This window comes from Vulpes vulpes, chromosome 11 (genome assembly GCF_048418805.1).
Source record: "Vulpes vulpes isolate BD-2025 chromosome 11, VulVul3, whole genome shotgun sequence".
NCBI classification, from domain to species: domain Eukaryota; kingdom Metazoa; phylum Chordata; class Mammalia; order Carnivora; family Canidae; genus Vulpes; species Vulpes vulpes.
Genome location: NC_132790.1, coordinates 42414398 through 42432981, shown reverse-complemented (window position 1 = coordinate 42432981; position 18584 = coordinate 42414398). Strand labels below are relative to the sequence as shown.

Here is an 18584-nt window from a genome sequence, read left to right as displayed (position 1 = left end):
TCTTCACCTCTCTTCTTTTCAGGACTCTAATTCGATTCACCTACAGGACCTAATTACCTCCCAAAGGCCTCATCTCCAAATTCCATCGCTCTAGGGATTAGGGCTTTAATTTATAAATCTGTAGGAGAGGCTAACATTCAGTTTACAGCACTTACTAGTACATGAATTGCATAATATAAGGACAGAGGACAAATTGATGTCTGCTGTCCCAGGACTGTGAGGAGCAACTGTTTATATACCTTGGGGTTGAGGGGGCTAGTAAAGATAAGGGAGGTTCCAAAAGGACTTTCATATGCTAAAGAAGACTTCTAGGATCCTGGAGGCCTTGCTATTGTCAAGCTAAAGTTGTTTTCCCTCCCTCTAGTAAAGCAATTAACACTGACAGTTGGGAGTTTTCTGCAAGAGTGTTATAATCTTCTTGCCTCAAGTATTTGTCAGTGGGCTGCAGGTTATAAGGACATTTAATTCCATCTACATTTCCTTCTGCCTCTTTCCCATATCCAAATTACTAAAGAGGAATCTAGTGAGTTTCATTCAAGTATCCCAGAGCAGACATGGACAAAAGATGTTTTGTTGTTGCTGTTTTAGTAGCAAACATCCAGATTTCCTAGAATTACCCAGAATTACCACCCTGTATGTGAAATAAATGCTTAGGTCTTAACCTCTAGGACCTCAGAATATGACCTTATTTGGAAATAGGGCCATTAGGGAGCTAATCAAATTGAAATGAGATTATTAGAGTGGGTACTAATTCTATATGACTGTCCTTTTAAAAAGGTCATCAGCAAGCAAGGAATGTTGAGGCAAGGAGAGTAGAATGTACCAGATTTCCCACCAAGTCCTCCGAAGAATCAGTCAATACCTTAATTGCAGATTTCTTGCTTCCAGAACTGTGAGACAAGGGATACCAGATATGTCACACACAGTTTATGGCACTTTGCTATGGCAGCCTTGGGAAACTAATACACAAACCAAGAAGAAACTATTGATGCTTGAAAGTTCAAGGTCCAGAGAACACTGGATAAGCAGATTCAGAAGAAAAATTAGACACTGTGTATTCCCAGAGAAGGAAGACAACCAACTTCAGTGGAGTCCCTGCCATCTACCAGGCACTTGGGTAAGTTTGGCTTGACATGTTAGCTCATCTAATTCTCACTGCACTTTTTTTTAAAGACTTTATTCATCCATTCATGAAAGACACACACACACACACACACACACACACAGAGGCAGAGACACAGGCAGAGACACAGGCAGAGGGAGAAGCAGGCTCCATGCAGGGAGCCGGATGTGGGACTCGATCCCCTGTCTCCAGGATCATGCCCTGGGCTGAAGGCAGGTGCTAAACCGCTGAACCACCCGGGCCGCCCATAAAATCAATCTTAAAAAAAAAAAGGGAATAAACAAAATTTTGTGCTGCTTTAGATTTTTACAGATTGCCGTGGCATATCTGCTTTGAACCAGTACAGAAGACCAGAGATGACAAAATGGCTGTTATCTAAAATACCAGATTTATTTTGACTTCCTTATGGTGTTAAAGAACACTGAGTTCAGCTTTAGGCAGGAAATGGAAGGGAGACACAGATAGAGAAATAGACAGAAAAATGAAAGCCTAATAAATTCAATTTGAGTTCAGTAACATCTAAAGTGATTGAAAATATATACAACTTATTAATGACTTCTACAACTATTAAAAAGTGTTCCACAATCTGCATCTAGTAGTGCAGTGTTCTACACCTAGTCAAACATAGATAAGGGCAGGCTTTTTAATAAAACCATTTCAAGTTTTGCATTGACCAGGAGAAGAGCAGGAGGGCCAAATGTCCCATTGACGGAGGGAATGGTGTAGACAGTTCAGTCTTACTTGGAATCAACAAATGAGATCTGGATTTCCAGCATTGATGCAGCTGCTTGTCAGCACTTGGTAAGACCACTAGAGCATGTGTAGAATCTGCATGAGCTAAGTACTTTCAGGAATATTTTCCTCTGTAGTTTTCCTTTATTTAAAGCTGATTCCTTTCATAAAGGAATACTGCTGAGACTGCACATTGTCCTTCCTCAAAAGGAGGCCTTATTTTACTCTTACACTTTATGGACCTGTTATAAGGATTAAATGAGATAACTGCAAAGTTCTTAGCACAGTGGCTGGCAATGAAAAAAACAATAAATCTCATAATCATTATATTTCTCTGGAAACCAAACCAAAACTTTCTATGAGAAGGAACTCAAAGATGATTCTGTATTTGCAGCCAGTACCTTGTAGCTTCTTGGAGAAATGTGTCCTATTTCCCTACCTTTCTAACTATGAGCTTTAAACTTTTTTTTTTTTTTAAGACATCTATTTGGCTATGTCAAGGCCCTTAGGGATTTTCAAAGCTTGAATTTTCATACCTTATTTTCAAATATAAAACAGGGAATAATAAAAAAAAAAACATAGGAAACGGAAAGATATTTGAAACAGTATTTGACAGTTTGATCATCAAAAACAGCAATGTATTTGATTCATTCCTGACTTGGGAAAATAAATGCCATTTATTGATGTTAGTATAGACTTGTTCTCTAGAAAAATCACATAAAAATCTCAGAGCTCAACTCTGCAGGGAGCCACCCCACCATCTCAGTTCATCATTTCTGGAGAAGTTTGCAGTGCTGTCTCCTGAATGACAAATGTAAAAGAACAGATGGCATAAAAAGGAAGTTTCACAGAGTCATAAGAATAGTTCCTATTATTTTGAAACAGCCCTTCAAAAAGGACTACAGCTACCTCAAATTATTATGTAATTGTAACCAAACTCTCTATGAAAAAAATATGGTTATACTCCAACCAATTTTTTCATAGGATTTTAAAATAGCTCATACTAGAGGAATTTCAAAAAGAATAATAAAATGAGAATAGGAAAAATTTAATTGATATAGGAAAAAAATTATTACCAATTCTTAGGCAACAGCATCGTTAATGTTATTAGTATAAAATTTTGTTCTAAATTTCCTGGAAGCAAGGGCAAAAAGGGAGCTTCATTTCAGGAAAAAAAAATCCTTTGCAAGGCTGTTAGAACCAAAGAATGGAAGAATAAACAGAAGCCGCTGCTGATTGCACGGTTCTCTGGGCTGGACCTTCTCATCTGCTCACTCCTGGAAGGTCAAACCCAATCCCTGGGCACCCACTCACAACCAACCCCATACAACATGGCCAAAGACTAAAATAAAAAGGTGCATATAGCTGCTCAATGCAGTGTTCACACAACCAATTTGTTTTGTCTATTTAGTTGACAGGGGTTTTTTTGTTTATTTTTGGGGCTGAAGTGAATTGACCAACTCATTGATATGATCAGAACCATATAGTAATTTTGGCTGATACATCCGGTTGCATGTAACAGGGTCACAGCTTAACCAACTAGTCTTATCCCCTCTCCATTAAAAAAAAAAAAAAAGTTTTCACATGAAGAGGAACTTGGCGAGTGTGACTTTGGCAGCCTCATGACAATGGAAATCAGCTCTTTCTACCTTTCCATTCCACCATCCTTCATATGTGGCTTGTTTCCTCATCTTTGAAAGATGGATACTTCACCCCTAGGTATGTGTCAATGTTCCAGGCAGGAAAAAGTGGAGAGAACAGAGTTAGGGATAAAAGGCAAAAGATGCATTAATTTTGTAACAAGATTTTCAAGAACCTTACATTCACCTGTGTCTCATCAGCCAGAACTTAGTCACATGGACACTCCTAGAGGCAAGGAAGCCTGGAGAAATATTTCTGACTGGGCATCCTGACATCCCAAACAAAACGGAGTGTTTGTTGATAAGGAAGAAAAGAAAGGATATTGGGTGCATAATTAACGACAATTGTTACTTAAAGCCATACAGCTTTGACCTCAATACAAAAAGAAAAAAGAAAAAGGCACATCCATTTCCTCACTCTCAACACTTTCACTGAATTTCAGAAGGGTAGGATTTGTGTATGTGTGCAGGAGATTTCTGAATCATACTATTTTAAATTTTAAAAGATTTTATTTATTTATTTATTTGAGAGAAAGAAGGAGAGAGCATGAGCAGGGGGAGAGGTACAGAGAGAGGGAGAAGCAGACTCCCCGCTGAGCAGGGAGCCTGATGGGAGGCTTGATCCCAAGACACTGGCATCATGACCTGAGCTGAAGGCAGACGCTTAATTGACTGAGCCACCTAGGAACTCCTAAATCTTTCATATTATTTTTAATAGGCTTTTTTTCTCCCTTAAGCACAGTTTTAGATTTATGGAAAAATTGAGATGAGAGCACAGAGTTTTTATATACTCCCTTATCCAATTTCCCCTTATGGCACACTTGTTACAATTAATGAAATAATGTCGATACTGTGTTACTAACTAAAGCGCATAGTTTATTCATATTTCTTTACTTTTACTTAATGTCTTTTCTGTTCTAGGATCCCACCCAGGACATTTAGGTGTCGTGTCTCCTTAGGTTCCTCTTGGCTGTGAGTTTGTCAGACTTTGTTTTTGACTGACCTCCACAGTTTGGGGGAGTACTGCTACTCAAGTACTTCTTAGAATGCCCTATGGGAATTTGCCTGGTATTTTCCTCATGGTTAAACTGTTACTCATTCTTGGAAGAAAAATGATAGAGGAAAATTGCCATTTTCATCACATAATATCAAGGGTGCATACTATCAACATGATTTATCACTGTTGATATTGACCTTGACAATGACTGAGGTAGTTTGTCAGGTTTTCCACGATGTTACTCTTTTTTTTTCCTCCCTTTTCTGATGGGACTCGGTGCAACCCACACTTACGGAGGGAGTTATGCCATCTTGAGGGTGGAGTATCTACATACATTATTTGAAATTCTTATGCAATTCTTATTTCTTTAATCATTTATTTATATCATTATGGATTAATGGATATTTATGCTGTACTTTGGATTTATAATCCAATATCACTTTATTATGTTGCCCAAACTCATTGAGAATTCTTTTGGTTGGCCCCTACGTCCCTTTGACACATCCCAACAGCATAGTTGTTTGTTGCTTTGTTTGTCTATTTTGAGTGCTTTCCTATTTTCTGATACTATAAAATGTTATAAGCTCATCTTATTTCCTGCTCGGAGTCTAGAGTCAGCCATTTCTCCAAGAAGGAAGGCAGGACTTTTAAGATCATTTCTCCCACTTTACAGCTGAGGTAATTGAGGCAGATTAGGTAGCTCACTGAACTCTCCAGAGCTAACTGGTAATAGTATTAGTAAAAGAACCCCAGGCATTTTCTTCTAGACCGTGATTTTTATCTTTTTGTTTAAAAAATCTTATGAATCTCCATAGAAATTTCAAGTAAGCATAGATTTCTACAGACCTTTGTCTTTATCGTAGAACAAAACCCCAGATATATCCCTGAGAATTGTTAAGTTAACACTGAAACCTAGTGAATGGCACACTCTAAAAGAAAAGAAGAAATATTGTGGGACTATTGAAGACGTGGGGGAAAACCTTGCCTAATCCAGCGAGAAGTTGTCCTTTTTCAGTCCCTGCCCAAACAGGGTCTCTGTGGGCATCTGAGTAGTTCTGCCATACCTGAGGGGAATGCAGTCTCCACCGGCCTGCAGGGATCCTGAGACTCAAGTCAGAGGGGCTGGGGTCACCCTTCAGGAACCTGACTCTCCATGTTAGCCTCGGGTCCTCCTATACTGGATTCTTAATCCTACAGGGAGCTTATGGAAACCCTTGAGTAGCTAACAAAAAAAAAGTCTCAAGATAATTTAGGATGTTTGGGGCATAAATTTAGCATTTTGAATCAAGTTGGGGATTATTACAACAACAGTGTGAGACTGAAGCCCTCAGACATTTTGGAGGCACAGCACAGTGCCTGGAAAAGATATTAAAACTGCCACACTGGGGATATAAGCGTGAAGTGTGCTCTTTCCATGACGAAAACCCATTAATGTTCACATCGTATCACTTAGGGGAGAAAGCTTTTGTTAATCAAAATGGACTGGTGGGATTTATCATCCTAGACTCTTCTCCATTGATTTCTTTACTTAAAGAAATTCCCTAGTGTGCTGATCCAAAGTTCCCTCAAGGAACTCCCACTCTCCTATTTTAATTTAATTTCCTACCAGTAGTTTATTGCTGTACTAAATGTACCTTTTTTTAAAAAAAAGTTCATTTCCTACAGATTTGGTTGCCCTCCTTAGTGTGCCGTTGGCCTGTTGCCTGCATTTTCAGAGACCCCACATGAAAAGTAGGATCAAATTACATGATAAATCACATCCATCAACCAGGGTCTCTATTTTGCTTCCCTCCATAGTTTCATCATACACAAAAAATCAGATATGTTAACATTCTTGACAAATGTTACAATTCCAGGAGGCATATTCAAAGCTCGGAATATATGTAATAATGATCTGAGTCGTGTAGAATAAATATGCTCCATTATGCCTTTTCCTCTGGGGGCATTCTGCGATGAACTTTGTTAAGTAGTGGGGAGCATCTGTATTGATCAGAGTCCAGTCAAGACATAGAAACCATACCAGTTACATCTTATAGAATTTTATATAAAAGATGGTTAGCTAGGCATCAAGAATTGTTAACTAGGTAATGAAAAAGCCTGAAAGAGAACAATAAGGTATCACAGAGGTAGCATATACAGGAAGCAACCACCATCTTGGCTGGGGGATCAAAGGGAAGAGGTTGGAATTGATTATTAAAATTTAGAAGCTTGAGGAAGAGCTTCTGCAAAACTGTAACTTTGATCTCTGAGGGGAGGGCATCACTCTGCTGACCCTGGCATATCTGAACTTAGCACTTCTGAGAAGCGGGCACCGACTGACTGGTGCTAGAATCTGAGGTGGTACAATAAGCTGGCTCTGAGAGTGTTGGAAGAGCTGCTGCTTCTGGAAAAAACTGCCACTGCCAGGGACAAGAAGACATGTGGCCAGGAGATCCTGGCTGGAAGGGAAACCAGGCTGTATAGAGTAGCAGTTACAAGTAATTGCCCTAAAGTCAGAATGATGGCTTGTGCATCCCCGCTCTGCCACTACTTAGCTCTGTGCAAGCTAGCATCAATGTTCCCATACATAAAAGGCGGCTAGCATATTAATAAATGTATAAAGTAATACATTATTTTATTTATTTTTAAAGATTTTGTTTTAAGGAACTTCTACACACAACATGGGGCTCAAACTCACAACCGTGAGATCAAGAGTCACACACACACTCTAGACTGAACCAGCCAAGCAACCCAATGTATGAGAGTTTAAATCAATGCTTTTCAATCCAGGGTGATTTTGCTTCCCCAGGAACACTCAGCAATGCCTGGAAATATTTTTGATTGTCATGACTTGGAAGCGGTGCTCTGGCCTCTAGCAAATAGAGGCCAAGGATGCTGCTGGATATCCTACAATGCACAGGACAACAAAGAGTTATGTGACCTAAATAGTGAACAGTACTGAGGTTAGGACATCTTATTCTGATAAAAAAAAAAAAACAGATATGTTCTAAGAACATGTGAAGAAACAGTAATTCAGAGGAGGAATGCTCAGTAAAGGCTAGAGTAGTCTGAACACACTGTAGAGGAGGCCCTGGAAGGATAAAGACATCTGGCTCAATTAGTAGAGGAAGGAGGGCATTCCAAGCAGAGGAAGGACACAAGAGAATGTTTAACAGTGAGACTTTGTCTTATTTAAAAAAAAATTTTTTTAAAGTAATCTCTACATCCAATGGAGGGCTCAAACTCACAATCCCGAGATCAAGAGCTGCACGCTCCACCAACAAGCCAGCCAGGTGCCCCAAGACCTTGTCTGTTCTCTACCTGTATTACTAAGCTGTACATCCAAACCCTCACAGAGATGGTGTAAATCAGTGATTCAGAAAGAGAATGCCAAGTATGAGTCTCCATTCAGGTTGCTTTTCTACCAGAAATCTTGCACAGCCACCTGTCACTTTTAGGAGGAAGAAGATATCCTGGCAGGATATATCCCAAACTTATCTGTCATGTCAATCAGCATTTCACACAACCAACACTGTAGTCAGTAAAAGCTCAGATGATGAGGCTGATGAGCTACACAGAAAATGCAACTACCTTTTCAGAGTGCTACCTTCTAGATCAATTTCTCTCCCAGACACTTCCTCAGTGGCCCTAACAGGAAGCCAGTCATTCTACCTAAACCATAGCTTGGCAAATTGGCTGGGCTTTGGACTCCATACTTGAACTCATGCAAATATGCAGTCAGTATTTTAAAAATTTAGTCTTTTGTTTATTTTTGCTTTTGTTGCCTTTGCTTTTGGTGTCATGTCAAAAAAAGCATTGCCAAGACCAATGTCAAAGAGATTATTCCCTATGTTTTCTTCTAGGAATTCTGTGTTTCAGGTCTTATTATGTTCAAGTCTTTAATCCACTTTGAGTTGATTTTATCTGCACCCCCATGTTCAGTGCAGCATTATTCACAATAGCCAAGATATGGTGTCCATCACTGAACAAATGGATAAAGATTATGCAACACACACACACACACACACACACACACACACACTGGAATATTATCCAGTCACGAGAAAGAAGTCAATCCTGCCATTTGCAATAGCATGGATAGAATTTAAGGATATTATGCTAACTGAAACAGGTCAGACAGAGAAAGACAAATACCATAATATCAATTATATGAGGAATCTAAAAAAGGCTGAATTCAAAGAAATAGAGATTAGAATGGTGGTTACCAAAGGTTGGGGAGTGAGGGAGAATAGGGAGAGTTTTGTCAAAGGCTTCCTGCTCAATAATGAATAAGTTCTGGTGATCTGACATAGAGTGGGGTCATGTAGTTTATAATCCTGTATCATATACTTGAGAGTTCCTATAAGAGAAGATAGGCAATGTTAATATGTTGTCAGGCAGGTTTTTATAGAAGTCTATGTGAACACTTGCTTTGAAATTTGAACTGATGGGGTAATTTTCTCTACTACTCTCCTTTCCAGAAAAGCAATATTTGTAATATAAATCACTTTTTACCAGGCAATATCGATATTACCTAATGGGCTCAAGTGAAAAATAATGAACAGTTTCTTAGTTTCTTGTTATTCTGAGATTGAACATGTCCTTCTGGACAAAAGCATGCATGATGCTTATTAAAACTTTGTTTTCTTTTTCCTTTCACAAATACACCCATGTCATTTTCAAGGTCTCTGTGTTCTCCTGTGACCATTTAACTTTTTGTTGTCTTTCCATATATGCCTGTCTTCATATCAAAAAGGGAAGACCGGCCATTAGGGCCCAGATACCACTCCCATTGTCAGATTTATTCACTTCATGGAAAGGGAGAGGCCACAAATTTACCTCCTTCCAACATTTTCTTTCTGGGTACATAATTGTGATGTTTTTTTAAAAAAATGGCAGAACTCCTTTGTATTTAATAGAGTACATGCTCTTCCCTAATCAGCAAAGAGAACCATTGAGTGGGTGACAATGTACCATACCATTTGCGCTCAGTTACCTCATTACTCTGTTTTAATTAGCCCTGTAATTACTTTCAGCTGCTGCTAATGAGCTTCAACTGTGGAAAGAAACACACACACCTTCCCACCACCACCCCACCTCCCTAAACATACTGAAAACTACAATTGCTCACCTCTTCAGGTCAATGGAGAGGGTATATTAGCAGTAAAATTCATGGTGACTTTTCTCTTGTGGACACAGTTAATCATGTGGAACTTTTTTAAAAAAGATTTTATTTATTCATTTATGAGAGACAGAGAGAGAGAGAGAGAGAGAGACAGAGACACAGGCAGAGGGAGAAGCAGGCTCCATGCAGGGAGCCCGACGTGGGACTCAATCCCAGGTCTCCAGGATCATGCCCTGGGCTGAAGGGGGCGCTAAACCGCTGAGCCACCTGGGCTGCCCTCATGTGGAACTTTTATCAAACTGATCACTCCACTCCCGAGTTTTAGCTTGGGTTTTCCATGAGTTTTCTCTATTTGTGGAACGGGAGGTCTCAGTCTCTAGCCTAAATGCAGGCTTAGTTTAATTTCATTCACTTCACAAAGATCTGGAGAAGTTTCAGCTGAAAGATTAATTTTTCTCCCTGCTGAGCACCTCCAGGTCACACACTCAGAATGACTGTGTAGATTCTTTACAGACTTGGTAAAGCATAAAAGGAGCCATGAATAGTGTTTTCTGGACTCAAAGTACCCCCTTTCCTTCCAATCTTTGGTTATTCACTTGGCATTTACTATCTGCTTTATCACATCACATAAAAATTTCTTGGTGTTTTATGGTTTATAGAATCCAAATCCAAACCCCTGGAATCTAGTATTACAGGCCCTACCAGGGTAGTTCCATTCCTCATCTTCCCTCAATTCCTACCAATGATGTAGGAATGAGTTAGGCAGGGAAAGGGAAAGGCCCCACAGTCAGGCTGCTACCCATCCCAAGAAAACAGAGATAAGACAATAAAAACAGAAAAAATAAACCGGGCTCCCTAGCTCCAAAATTTAGGGAGTATCCCCCTTTAATGGCTACTACTAAGTAATCACAGAAACATGTCATTAAGGTGTTATCAATAGTCCCCGCTCAAACCAAGATGGCACAAGAATCTCAAGGCAATGGGCTCCGTGACTAGGCTCACAGAAATCCCAGATGTAGAGAAATATTATGGAGGAGATATTAACCAGAGAAGGGAACACCTTGTTTGGGCTCATGATATTTACAAAAACATCTTGTTATTAGGATAGTTACAAGTCCACCAAGTGTGTCCTAAATATCCACCCTAATAGTGACAAGAAATTCACCAAGTTCCCTGGTCAGTTTCCTATAAAAGACAGACCCTGCACGCCCTCAGTGGCCGCCCTGCCGGACCCTCTCTTAATTCTGTGAGCTTTCTCTGTCTGCTTAATACACTTATATCACTTTGCTCACTGTTGTCTGCGACATTCGTTCTTTGACTCCGTGAGACAAGAACCAAGCTCTCCCCGTATCACCAACACACACACACACACACGCACACACTCCAAACATGAATACTATTGCTTCTTTTGGATCTTTGCTCCTGCTCGGGCTACTGCCTAGAGTTCCCCTTGCATTGCTGTATATGTGGATCTTTATCATCCTTCAGGGACACCTACTACAAGGAAGCTGTAATGTGCCAGTAAATATTTCACAACCAGTTCCCCAGGAACACACACACACACACACACACACACACACACACAAGCAAATAGGCAGGCAACCTGAATTGTGGCATTTACTTATTTCCATAGAGTAAATATTCCCACTATGGCCAACTTCATTCTGTCAGTGTGATGTCATTGAAGAAGAGTTGGAAGAGATGAGTAGAAGCCCACAGTTATAAATTATTCCTATCATCAGATACAATCAAGCAATCTCAAGAGTGTAGATAATGGTAAAAGAAAGTGAAATAATTAAGAAATGATAAGTCATTATTTTCAGTATAGTGTAGCTGTAACTTTCTTTAACTTAATTTTTAATAAAGGCTGTATTTAACAACTGTAAAGTAGACAGTTGTCTCTTGTGGGCTGTTTTAAGCCAGGTCCATACAGTTCATCCCTGCACGGACACTACCATTACTTCCCTAGCCCACAGAAATCTCCCTCTCTCTGCACCTACCCCCTATAGAAATATTTTGACAATTCATTCAAGCAAACATGTGTTGAGTACCTACTATGCATCAGGCATTCAAGTTCAGGGATTCAGGCAAGAAAGTGCCTAAGAAAATAACACAGTTTCAGGTATAATCAGTTCCACCAAGAGGATAGTGACTGGAGCTGAGTGGTACCATTTACAAGAAAGAGAGAGCCTAACAGATAAGAAATCAGGAGGTGGGGCAGAGGAACAGGGACTCAGGTTTAGATAAGTTGGGTTCAGATGCCCTGTCAGATATCCAGTGAAGAGAGGCAATGAGACCATTTATAGAGTCTGTAATATTTAGAAGTCAGGTTTTATAGGATGAATCATCTATTGCCCCCAGAAGTTTTATGTTGAAGTTTCCACCTCTAGCACCCAGAATGTGACTGTTTTTGGAACTAGGGTCTTGAAAGACATGATTCCTTTAAAATGAGGTCATAAAATGAGTCATGAGAAAGTAAATTTCTCTTGTTTAAATCCCTGGGTCTGTGGTACTTTGTCATGGCAGCAAACTCATACACCAGGCAAAGACATTAACCAGATTCCACCTGCCATGAACTTTTCACATATGTATATCTTCATTCCTCGCTTAACTCAAAGGTCTTTGAATGCAGAAACCATGTCCCCCCAGCATCTGTCACACAGTGGTGGCTTCCCATGGTTGCCCTTGCAGGGCTTTCATTGGACCCAGTGGCAGCCAGAGGAGGCCCAGGACCCTTTATGTAAAGCCCAAAAGGAGCCAGAGCACCTTATCTTTGTTTTATACAAAGCAGAATCCGGTATTCACATCAGCCCTGGGCAGTGAGCTGGTGCCGTGGGAGCACCAGAGTACCTTTCATCTGCATTGCATTCCACACTCACCACCCTTTCCTCCAGTGAACAGGCTTGGCAGGCCCAAGAAGGATGATCACTACCATTCTGCAGCACAGCAAGCAAGCCCAGAGAGGGGCAGAGACCCTCTGAAGGCCAGGTTCTGAGCAGGACCAGCGATTGAACTTGGGTTTCCTTGTCCCCTTGTCTGTTCAGGCTCCTGGGGAGTTCTTGGTACAAAGGCCAATTGCTCAAGGCAGCCACGGGACCCAGGAGAGTATCGAATTAAAAGTATCTTCAGGAGTGCAGGGCAAAGACTTCCCCAGAGAATGTACAGCACTTGAACCCAGAAAGAAAGAAAAAATAAAAATCTTGGTACCAGAGTCAGGAGTAAACAAGCTTGTGTTATGCATTATTCAGAAAAGACATTCCTTATCATGACCCAGGGTGTCATTTTACTTTACATGGCTGGGAATTTATCATTTTAATAATAGCCTCTGGGATTCCAGAGGCAAGAACACTTTCCGCATTTGTAAATACAGCAACATTTCCTTTCTTCTAAAAAGGACCAAACTACAGACTTCGGGTACCAACAAGGAAATTCATATAATTTGCTCATACAGTCTTTTTCTCCAAGGACAAGCCTAGAAGATGTATTCTGACTTCCTTGTGACCTGCCACCACTCCTGGCACTCTGAGGGCTAGAGGCAGACTAACCTGTAGTGTGGGTTTTTTGGCACAAATTCCTTTTTCATCTTTCTCTTCCCACAGAATGAAATTCCTGCTCAGCTGGTGAACCTGTCGGTGCCCATGTGTGGTTCGGAGCAAGCCCTCCGAGCCTCTGTATTCCATTCTGCAGGGAGGACAGCCCGGCCTCCTGGAAGCCCCAGTTGGAAGCTGCACACAAAACATTTGAAAAAAGGACTGAATGGAGCATTTGCTTTTCTTGTTTAGTTTTTACTTTCCTTTGTTTTTTAAAGCCACCGGAAGTTTGGTTTTATTTACTTGTGGTCAAAAACTTCCTAAAAACAAACAATTTGTAAACATTTTCTCTCTTCCCATCTATTACCTGCTTCTGTGACATGCCATTTCTTTTTTTTCCGATTTTTTTATTGTTGCAAAATACACATAATATAAAATTTACTCTTAACCATTTTAAGTGGACAGTTCAGAGATATAACGTACATTCATATCACCCTGCTAGCATCACCACCGTCTACTACATATATGTATTTATATACATCTTTGCATATATTTTTTTAAAGATTTTTAAAGAATTTTTATTCATTCATGAGAGACACAGAGAGAGAGAGGCAGAGACACAGGCAGAGGGAGAAGCAGGCTCCCTGCGGGGAGCCCGATGTGGAACTTGACCCCAGGATCCCAGAATCATGCCCTGAGCCAAAAGCAGATGCTCAACCACTGAGCTACCCAGGTGTCCCTACATTTCTAACTTTTTTTTAAGTAGCAAATGAGTCAATCAACAAGTCACATGGCTGCAGTCCACATGATGATTCACATACCTCATAGGCAGAAGAGGAGGCAAAGGAGAAGGCTGTACTGTCACAGGGGAGCTGTCAGATAAGGGGAAGATGGGTCAGATCTCTGGGAGGCCTCTGGAAGTTCTTGGAGGAAGACAGCATGAGTATGGGCAGGTCAGAAGTTGCGTTTGATTAAGAAGGGAATGCAGTTTGAGATACTAGAGAGGGACACCTTCAGAAGAAAATGTTGCTGTGGCCTGAGAGGAGGTAGCTAGAGAACAGAAGTGAAAGTCACAGAATGGAGGAAGTCGTGTAGCAAGCCGAAAAGACAAAAATGCTGTCCTGCCTGTTTCAGGGGGGGTCATGGAGCTGTCCTACCCGGGCAGAGTAATCCCTCCAGGGGGTCCAGACTCAAGGCTCTGTCAAAGTGCTAGTTCCATCCATTGGCTTATGGCTTGTCATCAGCAAACCATGCTCAAGTTGCTAATCTGGCTGAGTGGTGCCTCAGCCGTCCTTGTGGCAGAGGTCTGGCGTGAGGCTTCAGGAAGACGCATGATTCTGAGCACTCTTGCTACAAGGGCTCAAGGCTGTAAAGAAGTCATGTTCACACGTAGGCAAAACACGTGCTCCACCACGTGATTCCTGTGACAGTATCAAGTGCACTCGAGGTGATTGGCTTAGTGTCTGTGAGGCCTCTGACCAAATTTATCTCAGCCCTTGAGTAATACTTGGAACAATTTTAGGGTGAGGAAACAGGTCGAATACAAAGAGTATGTTGCTAGACACCTCCTGATTCACCCATAGAACATAGTCCTGTATATGCACAACTATAGCCTGAACAAGGCTCATGTGTTTTGAAATGCAATCTCCGGTCTCAAAATTTAGGTCATGATAAGGGGTATGAAGGATTTATACAGAGTGGGAAGAAAGGCTAAGAGGGAACCTGACCTAGTCTGAGGAATCAGGGCTCTTTCTCAAAGGAAATGACACTTGGGCTGATATCTGAAGGATGATTAGTTGCTGAGTAGTAAAAGGGAGGGTGGAAAATATTCCCAAAAAAAGAGCCAAAGCACACACAAAGGTCCTGAGGCGAAAGAGAGAATAAAAATAAATTTGGGGCACTTAAAATGGCTAGCCTGGCTGGAATCTAATGATGCATATCTAAAGTGAATAATCTAGAAAGGCAGAGAGCTCTCAGAGCCCACTAGGGCATCTTCAGCTGTAAGTAACAACAGACCCTCAATCACTTTAGCAGAAGTCTTCAGGTAGAACAGGGGGTGTGACACAAACTTTAAGGTCATAACAGGCCCAGAGACCTTTCATCCACATCATCCATATCAGCTTTCTTTCAGGACTGGTTCTCACCAAGTTTGCTACTAACAGCTCTGAGCTGTACTTACTCCTAGAAACAGTATCCAGAGGCAGAAATGAACTTCCCTTCTGGAGTCTCCTTAGGAACAAGAAATCTTTCCCAGAAGTAGCTCTCCAACACACGCTCACATGCATGCAGGCATGCACGTACACATGCACAGAGCAAATCTCTCCTTGCAAATGCTGGAACCTAATGGGGTCAGATGATCACCCCTACACCAGACCCTGCCAAGGGAATGGGAATTGCCATATTTTACAGAATCACGATTTACCTTGGAGCTAGGAATGGGATTCCCTTCCCAGAAGTCAGGTCGAGAACTGGTAGACACAAGCAAAATTGAGGTTCTGCTAGCAAGAAATGAAGGTAAAATAAAGGAAAAATACCAGAATATTTGCCATAGCTTTTAGGCCACAACAAAAACATGATTTTTAAGACAGAAGCTGTTTGTGTAAACAATCTCCAATCTCCTTCTCTTGGGGAAATACCCCAACGAGATGGCCCTAGGGCTCCAGTTCGTTTTAAAAACAAATGAGTTTGTTCTAGCTTAGGAGAATTGTATTTCTGGAAAATTATGGCAAAATGAAGGCAATCTTTAAAATGTTTCTACATTTGCAAAAATTTCCTTGAGTAGGCACCAACTCTACCATGTAGATTTTTTTTTTTTTTTAGAGATTTTATTTATTCATGATAGACACAGAGAGAGACAGAGACAGGCAGAGGGAGAAGCAGGCTCCCTGTGGGGAGCCTGATGCAGGACTCTATCACAGGACTCGGGGATCATGACCTGAACCAAAGGCAGATGCTCAACCACTCAGCCCCCCAGGTGCCCCTACTATGTAGATTTTTATTGCTGTTTTATATAAGAGGTACAAATACTACAGTAAAATGCACTAATTTTAAGCATATAGCTTATTAAATTATTTCACATGTAAATGCCCATGTAACTACCATCTAGATCAAGATATAAACATTCTCAACACTATAAAATTCCATTGTCTGTCTCCTAGTCAATGCCCCGATTCCTGTAAGCAGTATCATTATTCTGACTGCTATAAGCTTTTTTATTAATTTCATCTGTTTTTGAACTTCATATAAATGGAATCCTATTGTATGCTCTTTTTTGTTTGGCTTGTTTCATTCAACATAGTGTTTGTGGGATTCATCCGACTTGCGTGCAGTATCTCTGGTTTTTCCTCACTATGCAGTATTCCATACAATGAATATACACAATTATCCTTTTTTCCTGATAATAGACGTTTGTATTATTTCCAGTTTGGGGAAAAAAACAAATGTCCTGGTTGCTCTACATCTTCATCAACAATGAAAACTCTCAGGTTTTTTGTTTTTGGTGTTTTGTTTTTTTGATGTTATGTTTTGTTTTGTTTTAGTTTTAGTTATTGTGATAGATGTGTAGTTCTATCTTGTTGTGATTTTAATTTGCATTTCTCTGAAAAGTCATGAAGTCTCTTCATGTTTATTAGCCATTTGGATACCCCTTCTATGAAGAGCTTAAGTCTTTGCCCATTTTTTATATTGAGGTGTTTGTCTTTTCCTTATTGATTTGTAGAAGTTCTTTATGTATTCGGGATATATAAGTCTTTGGTTGGCTATCATTATTACAAAAACCTTCTCCCAGTAAATGGCTTGCCTGTTGCAGGACCATGAGGTGTGACTGTCAAGAAAGAATTCTTGAGATGTTTTACCATGCAACCTTGTAAGTTTATTTAAGTACATTGGGGACAGGACCTGTTGGCAGAAAGAACTGCAATTTTGCTGTATGAAGCTGGTAACTATATACTTAATGCTTAAGGCAGGTGGAAGAGGGGCATGCAAGTAGTATTCGGTCATAACTGTCTGAATTTCTACTCATAAAATTACTTTCTCAGGATCTTTCTGATGCTTATCATTCAGCTTGATATTAGCTATGGATGAGATATACAGGCAACCATGAGACCCTTTAAGAATGTAGCAATCAGCACACATTTGATCTTTCAGGAAACTATGCAGGCTATAGGTCAGCCTTCTGGACTAAAGGTGAATGCTTTTTTGCTTCTATCCCTTGTCATGTCTTTTCACTTTAATAGTGTTTGAAGAAACAGAAGTTCTTCATTTTAATGAAGTGCCATGAATAAATATTTTCTTCTATGGTTAGGATTCATACATATTATTTAAGAAAATTTTGTCTACTCCAAGATCATGAAATTGTTTTCTTCTAAAATTTTTATTGTTTTACCTTTAGAGTTTAAGACTATGATCCGTATGAAATTAATTTTGGGCAAAAGTAAAAAGAATATATCAAAGATTTAGAAACTTTTGTTTAAAGGACCACACTTTAACACATACTGAATTGCTGTAGGATCTTTGTTATAAAGTGACTATGTAAGAATAGTTTTGTTTCTGAACTGTCTCTTCTATTCTGTAGGTCTATTTGTCTATCCTCTCACCAATACATACCATGTTAACTATTATAGCTTTATAATGAGCTTTGGAAGCTGGTAGGGAAGTCCTTTAGGTTTCTTTGTTCTTTTATTTTTCCAAAGAATTCTTGGCAATTCTGATCTCTGCATTTCCATAAATAGTTTATTTTCATTTCTTTTAAGTAGGCTCCATGGTCAAAGTGGGGCTTGAACTTACAACCCCGAGATCAAGAGTTGCACACTCTACCAATTAAGCCTAGGCACCACTCCATAAATACTTTGGAATCAACTTTTAAATTTTCTATAAAATAGATGTGGAGATTTTGATGAGGTTGTGTTAAATCTAATAGATCAATTTGAAGATAATAACATCTTAACAATATTGAATCCTCCTACTGCTGATACTTTGGCACCATGGAAATATCCTGTTCCCCAACCAAAGTTCACCTACTGATTTTAGCAACCATTGCTGATGCTTGCCTGTATCAATTATCATAATGGAGGCTGGAAACTACCAGCTCTAATTCCATTTTTTTTTCTATTTTTTTTAGAGAGAGAGAGGGAGAGAGAGAATCTTAAGCAGACTCCATGCTCTGCACAGAGCTCAAGATGAGGCTCAATCTCACAGCCCTGAGATCATGACATGAGCCGACAAAGAAAATGTGGTCTACTGCCTCTATTGGAAATGGCCCTATAGACAGATGTTAAGAATACATAAGGACCATGTTCTTGGTCTTTTTGTTCATGGATTTTGATTCTATTATTATAATTGGATATATTAAAATTATAAACAATTGATCAATAAATATAAATAAGTAAAATATTGTTCCATTATGAAAATGTGTCACAACATAAGAGAATCTATATGTTAAAAACACTGAGCCGATTAA

The 18584-nt window shown here is 39.9% G+C and overlaps 1 long non-coding RNA gene across 1 annotated transcript in view; it reads right to left on the bottom strand.

The window, feature by feature from the left end:
- The window catches only part of LOC140594422 (uncharacterized), a 28825-nt gene extending 15509 nt beyond the window's left edge, over positions 1-13316 (bottom strand). Inside the window, exons 1-2 of the long non-coding RNA XR_011995165.1 lie at positions 13142-13316; positions 12476-12763 (exon numbers count right to left, since the gene is read on the bottom strand). This is a non-coding gene — a long non-coding RNA (uncharacterized lncRNA). The remainder of the gene's footprint in view (positions 1-12475; positions 12764-13141) is intronic.
- Positions 13317-18584: the final 5268 nt, after the last annotated feature.